A 6,000-nucleotide genomic window follows, 5' to 3' on the forward strand; every position below is an offset into this window, starting at 1 on the left:
GGCACTATTTATAGCACTGAGGCCAGGGTGTAAATGTCTGTAGAGCTGAACAAGGCCTGCAGCTTTCTTTGCATAGACAGAAAATGTTGTTTTTTAAAGGTCAAAGGTAGGAAAGAAATGTGTGTGCCCACACTAGGGAGAGTACCCTGTGCTGGCCAGATGCCAGAAGGAACCCCATTTGGTCAGGAACACACACGGGCTCAGCGCTTTTTCTTTTCTTTTCTATCTTCTGGTAAATTCCTGATGCAGAGATGAGAGCATGCCCTGAGGGAGGAGTGCAGATGCTAGCACATGCAGGAGGCCCACCAGCTGCAGCCTCAGGCAGTCCCTCCCCACTTCCCACAGGCTTGGCTCCTCTCTGGAGGTTGAATGAGTCTGGCAGCCTGCAAGCCTGGTCCAGGTGTGCAGCAGAAAGACGGATAGGAATGTGCCTCTGGGGGAAGACCTTCCCGTGTCTTGTCGGTGCCAGCTTGCTCCTCCGCCTCTGCGCCTGTACAAGACAGACTGTTAGTCACAAGCACACTGGGGGCTCAGGACAAAGCTGCCAACAGCTGTGCACCAGCAGACCTGCATGGAGGTGGGGGATGTTGGGTCTCTGGCTCTTCAGTTGTGCATGTAGACGTCTTTTCTCTTTCAGAGGACAGGGTTGGGGTGTGGCAAGAATGTGTCTTCTTAGGTCATTGCTTGTGTCACAGGAGTAGGAAATACTTCAATTGAATTAAAAACTGGGTTCATAATACCAGGTTTGGAAGGGGAGGAAGCCTAGCCTTTGGCAGCAGACAGCAGGCTGCAGTGTGTGGCACTTTTTATCTACCTCAACTGCTGGCTTCTCATAGGACCTAACACGGGTCAGAGGCAGAGACGCCAGCTGACTCCAGCTCTGGCACCAGGGTCTTGAGTGTGGACGTAGGCTTTCTCGTGTACATGGAGGGAGCAGGCTTGATGGTGCACACATAACTCCTTTCTATGCTGTCCCTCTGGCCCTGGGGACAAAGGGGACCTGGCAGGCTCCTGAAGGCCTTCGAGTCAGTTCCTGATCTCACCAACAGCTCACAGAAGCCTGGGCTTGCCATAGGAAGGGCCTGGTCTGCATATACTGAGTAGCAGCACCCTGCAACCAGCTTTGTAAGCCAAGTGTGCAGGCTGACCCTGCAGAGAGGGTGGGGACTAGTTCAGCCCAGAGGCAGCTCTGAGGTGACAGTACTTAGAAGACTGTCTGAGAAAGTTCCTTTGCTGGCTGGTGGTGCCATGGCCCTGGATTTTCTTTCTTCCTTTTTTTTTTTTTTTTTTTTTTTTTTTGGTTTTTCGAGACAGGGTTTCTCTGTGTAGACCAGAGCAGCCTTGAACTCAGAAATCCGCCTGCCTCTGCCTCCCAAGTGGTGGGATTAAACCCGACCCTGGATTTTCTACACTGAAGATTGGTAACTGAAAAAAAGATGCCCAATTTAAAAAAAAAAAAAAAGTAGAGACCAGGCGTGTTGGTACATCTCTTTGGTCCCAGCACTTAGGATGCAGAAGCAGTTTAATCCTTGTGAGCTTGAGGATACCCTGGTCTACATGACAAATTCTAGGACAGCTAAGGCTATATAGTGGTACCCTGTCCTGAAAAAAAAAGTGAATTCAGTAATTGCAATAGTTTATATAGCTTAGCTGGCATCAGAATACAGATTAAAAAGGGAGAGAGGCACTTGATTTCCTTACGGCTAGCAGAGTGTCTGTCCTTAGACTCACTGGCTCTCTGTGGTCAGTGGAGGACAACATTAGGAGGCAGTGTTGAGTGACAGAAGCCCAGGAGAATTCTTGCTGCAGGTTAGACCGTAGCTACAGAGGACAGGAGTACAGAGGCAGAGGCAGACCAGGGAAGTGGTTACTCTTGGCTGGTGCTCTGCAGCCTGCTTCAGTCAGTGCTATTGGTGATACCAGGCCATGACATTCGATACAAGACAGGCCACTGCCTAGACACCCAGTAAGCAGGTCCAGTGGCGGCTGCTGTGGGGGATCAGAGGAAAAGGTGCAGCTGGGTTCTTTCTAGAACATCCTAATTGTAAGTTAGGCTTGCTCTGGCTTGGGATCTGTGATGCAAGGAAGGGTAGAGGAAGGGGTGTACACACTACTCACCCGAGCTTGCTATGTCCCGGATGTTCCTGGGCTAACCTGCAGTAGCAGAGGCAGAAACAACACAGATCACACTCAGGCTTTCCTCAGCCCGCTGGACTTCTCTGAGGGGGCTTTCCTGACTCACATGGCCAGGGGCTAGACTTATATTCACCTTTCTGTTGAGCTCTCCTGCCAGGGACAATGGGGTAGAGGCAGATTACCTACAACCTGCACTTAACTGACATGGAATATTGTGAAGGAAAAAAAAAAAACAGTGACTGGAGGCAGAGCCTCCCTAGCTGTAGGGAGCGGTTAGCAGTAGGGAGTGTGGGGTTAGAGCCTATGGTTCTGAAAGGAAACCGGGTGGGACAGGTTTGGTGCAGACACCACTTCTCTATGCTCTGGAACAGCATTGCAAGCTACCTCCCCCTTGGATGTTCCGAGTTCACGTCTGTCCTCAGAGAGGGCCCTTGGATGTTCCAGAGTCCATGTTTCTCCTCAGGGCTACTGCTGGCCAGATATACATCAGGGTGCCTCAGTGTATAAACTAGATTGCTAGGGGACATTCTGAAGGACTCAGATGCTCTGGAGAGATTCAGATATATATACATGGGAGTTCTGGGCAACCAGAGGAGGCAACAGCCTAGGCCTCATCCTGTGATCTTCTCTTCCGCTTGGCGTCAGGGGATGCTCGTAGGAAGGGTACTAGCACAGCAGTATCCTTTTCTGGGATTCAGACATCCAGTGTAGAACAAACAGAGGTGAAAGCTAGGGGTGAATATGGCAGAGATGCCTGCTTTGACCAGAATTCTTCAAATGTATCCCTTTGGTGCTTGTGACTTGTATGCAGAACAGACCACATGTGCTGGGCAGGGAGATGACAGGGTGTGTTCATGTCACATGAAACTGACCTCACTCCAAAGAAAATAAATCTTTTTCTGTAAAATCAGTAGTTATTGATCTTACATGTCCCCATTATATCTGCAAGGACCCACATAGTGTTGAGAGGCACCTCAACTCTTTACTCTGTTGCTCTTAAAGATGGCACCTGAAAGCCATAAAAGCTCAGGTATTCTCACAGAAAGCCTTCAAATAGACACACAGACCAGACACGTGTACTTAGAGGGATAAGGAGGGGCTAAGAGTAAGTATCACAGAAAAATACTGACAGGGTCAGCCAGGGACAGAGACAGAGGCCCCGAGCCAAGTCTGGCCAAGGAAAACCACTCCAGCTCCTATGAGTGACTGAGGGCAAGGGTCTAGACTTGCTTTGGGGAAGTAGGGGAAGCTAAGGAGGAGGGGCATAGAGCAGGGAGGCACATAGGAAGGGAGGCCAAGGCAGCAGCTGCCCTTAGCAGCAGCTCTTTAGTGAAAAATGTTCCACAGCAATGCTAGGGTTTGGCTGGGGTCTGGTATATGCTTGGTGGTGGGTGGGCATTTACGAGTGGGCATGTCTGTTCCTCCTGCCCCATAGCCCTTCTTATCTAGACCTGGACCTCTGAATGGCTGTTCTCTTTGACAGCCTAAAGTGTGGCCAGGCCAGGCTATCACCCTCCAACCTCAACTCGTGCCAGTGGCCCAGTTCTCCCAGGCCTCTCTCATTCATTCCATCCCTGAAGGATTCCCACCCGTTTCCCCTGACTCCTTCCATCCTGCAAGCTTTTCCACTTCTTTTAGACTAGTTGTTGTTTGAATTGAAGCACTGGGCTTGGGGTTGGAGAGTACTGGGGTGAGTCCAGGCTCTGTCACTTATTAACCTGTCCAGTTAATAAGCCTCAGAGCCTTGTCTAGAATTCTTCCTGTCTGGGGCTGTGAAGCCAGATAAAGACAGCCATGTTACAGGCCTACCTACAGGCTCAGGACCAGCCCTGCTATCTCCTTACCTTCCCTGCTTTCTCCCTTCACCTGTCGACACTGGTCATCTTTTTCACTTAATGCTATCATGTCACCCTGTTCACAGCCTGAGACAAGTTCATTCACTGGCATTCCTAGAAGACAGGCACCGTTCCAGACACTGGGAATCCATTACCAACAACACGGGCCAAATTCTCTGCCTCAGGGAGTTTTATGTTCTGGAGGAATCCAGAAACAACATCTTGATATATGATAGACATAACCTGAGACTCTCAAGAGCCTTGAGAGGATTTTGGTATCTGTTTAATATCCCACTGAAAGATGATAGTCAAGAACATGAAGTCTGAAGTCAGGAAGACCCACTTCAAGCCCACTCAAGAGTCTGCCTGAGCAGGCTCCCCTAGAATCTGCTTCCCTTTTACTAAAATGGGGACATTACCATCTGTGTGTGTCAGTGTCAGGGGTCACATGAGATTTTCCATGAAAGCATTTAGTACACATAACAAGCACATAGCTTCTTGCACAGCAAGATGAGGAAAGCATTACTGTCTTTTGCCATCACCTTTCTTTCTTGGTTTTATTCTTCCTATCTCTTCCAACCTAAAAGTCTCCTACTTTTCAGAAACTCTTGTTATACATTTAATGGTGTTTTTTTGTGTTTGCTTTTGAGGTAAGGTTTCAGGTAGCCCACACTAGCTTCAAGCTCACTTTGCAGCAGAGGATAAGCCTGACTTTCTGAACCTCGTGTCTTCACCTGCCAAGCGCTGGGACTGCAGGTGTGGTGTGTGCCACCGCTCCTGTGGTTTATGCTGTAGTTTACCCTGGGCTAGGTGAGCATCCACCCACTGAGCTGCTCCACAGCCACAGTAATCCTTTCTGACCACGCCTTCCTGCTCTACAGCCACAGTCAATCCTTTCTGACCACACCTTCCTGCTCTGTTTTCTCCCCACTTCTGCAGATGATAGTCATATAGACCATCGACCCCATGAGGTTGGCGGGAGACGCTCTGTGACTTGTGTGTATCCCACAGTATGAGTAAGTCACCTGAGACACTACTACCTGTGGGCACACCTCGGAGGCAGTTGGGGGAACAGGCAGGAGGAACTGTGGGGGTGCTGCAGACTTGGGGAGGGTGTGGTAGGAGACAGGTCAAAAACTAAGGGGAAGGAAGTTAGCATCTACTTCTCTAAAGCTTGGGTTCCCAAACTAGGGAACTTGCCTTTACCTCTGTCTTTCTCATCCTACATCTTCTCTTTTTCCTCTGTACCTCTCTCTGCTGGGAAACAAGTCCAAGGAGGCCAGTGACTCTTTGGTCCAGTGCCACTGTGGAAGGCCTGAGGCAGGGACCTAAGGCAGCAAGCAGCCTCAGGGTGTATACATGTCCTTTGTCCATGCCCAACAGCTGCACTCTGGCACTGTCTGATTGGAACTTTTCACAGCCATGAAGCAGAGGGCATGATGACAGATTTGATGGTCAGGGTTGGGGTGCTATCTACTAGGGTTACACTTAACATTTTGTGTTCAAGTTCAAGAAAACAGTTGTAGGGCTTTGAAGTAGAGCTGGGTGCAATCCTGGAAACCAGGTCACATCTCACCAGGTATGGCCAAACAGAACAATCATGTCATATTTGAGGTCTTAAAGGGACTGGGTAGAATCTCCTAAAAATGAGAAAACTTGGGAGTGACCACGCTATTTCCCATAAAACACCAGAAAGGTGGGCTGTAGAGGAAGATGGATTTAGGGCAGAAAGGAGATTTTAGCTCTCTAATTAGAAAGAAATCTCCAGTGATTATGGCTATGTCTGAGCCCCCTGGAAATATTCAAACTGGAGGCTTTAATATTAACAGAAAGTTCAATTAAATATCCTTAAGTCCCTTTTGAACTCTAGGATTCAATTACTTAAAAATATTTGTGAAAGGTGAGGAAGACAAGCTATAGATGTGTGTCTTGTGCATGCTGCAGAAATGTGTGAGAGGTCAGCCTGGATATCCACTGCCATCCTGGATATCCACTGCCGTCCTGGATATCCACTGCCGTCCTGGATATC

General features: G+C 49.0%; 1 protein-coding gene across 1 annotated transcript in view; it reads right to left on the reverse strand.

Moving 5' to 3' along the window:
• Window positions 1-258: 258 nt before the first annotated feature.
• Dtnb (dystrobrevin beta) overlaps window positions 259-6,000 on the reverse strand; it is a 204,225-nt gene continuing 198,483 nt past the window's right edge. The window contains exons 20-21 of the mRNA XM_028778099.1: window positions 2,119-2,154; window positions 259-490 (exon numbers count right to left, since the gene is read on the reverse strand). The gene's annotated coding sequence lies outside the window, so the exon portion shown is untranslated. The remainder of the gene's footprint in view (window positions 491-2,118; window positions 2,155-6,000) is intronic.

Source organism: Grammomys surdaster, unplaced genomic scaffold, assembly GCF_004785775.1.
Source record: "Grammomys surdaster isolate TR1022 unplaced genomic scaffold, NIH_TR_1.0 324, whole genome shotgun sequence".
Lineage (NCBI taxonomy): Eukaryota > Metazoa > Chordata > Mammalia > Rodentia > Muridae > Grammomys > Grammomys surdaster.